This window comes from Larus michahellis, chromosome 25 (assembly GCF_964199755.1).
Source record: "Larus michahellis chromosome 25, bLarMic1.1, whole genome shotgun sequence".
NCBI classification, from domain to species: Eukaryota; Metazoa; Chordata; class Aves; order Charadriiformes; family Laridae; genus Larus; species Larus michahellis.
In genome coordinates, this window is record NC_133920.1 from 2,094,768 (window position 1) to 2,095,231 (window position 464).

Below are 464 nucleotides of genomic sequence, written 5' to 3' on the forward strand. Positions count from 1 at the left end.
GTGAGTGAGACCTGGCAGCCGCGCAGCTCGGGCTGGAAGCGTTGCTTTGGCAGCTCCCGCCCTCAACAAATTACACATTACAAGGTAAGAGCTGTCAGATTTTCTCTAATGGCTTTTTTCTTTTAATATATATATACACACACATATGTAGGACCGCTGGAAAAGCGGAGGGCAGAGGTGGGTGGCAGGAGTTGTTCTGTACCAACCCCTAGCGTTTCTCCTGCGCAGGATGAATGAAAGAAAATTTAACTATTTAAGTGTGCAGCAGGAAAAGGAAACGAGGGTTTTTTACCAGGGGTGTTATATTCTAGCTCTGCTGGTTCCTCCGACCATAAATTCTTGTGGGCAAGCGTTAACCTTTGTTTTATGGAGACCTGAGTCACTTGGCAGTGTTTGTAATAGTCCAGAAAGTGTTTACTTAAGGCTTCCCTATTCACGTTAAACAAATACAGTATCAGCTTATA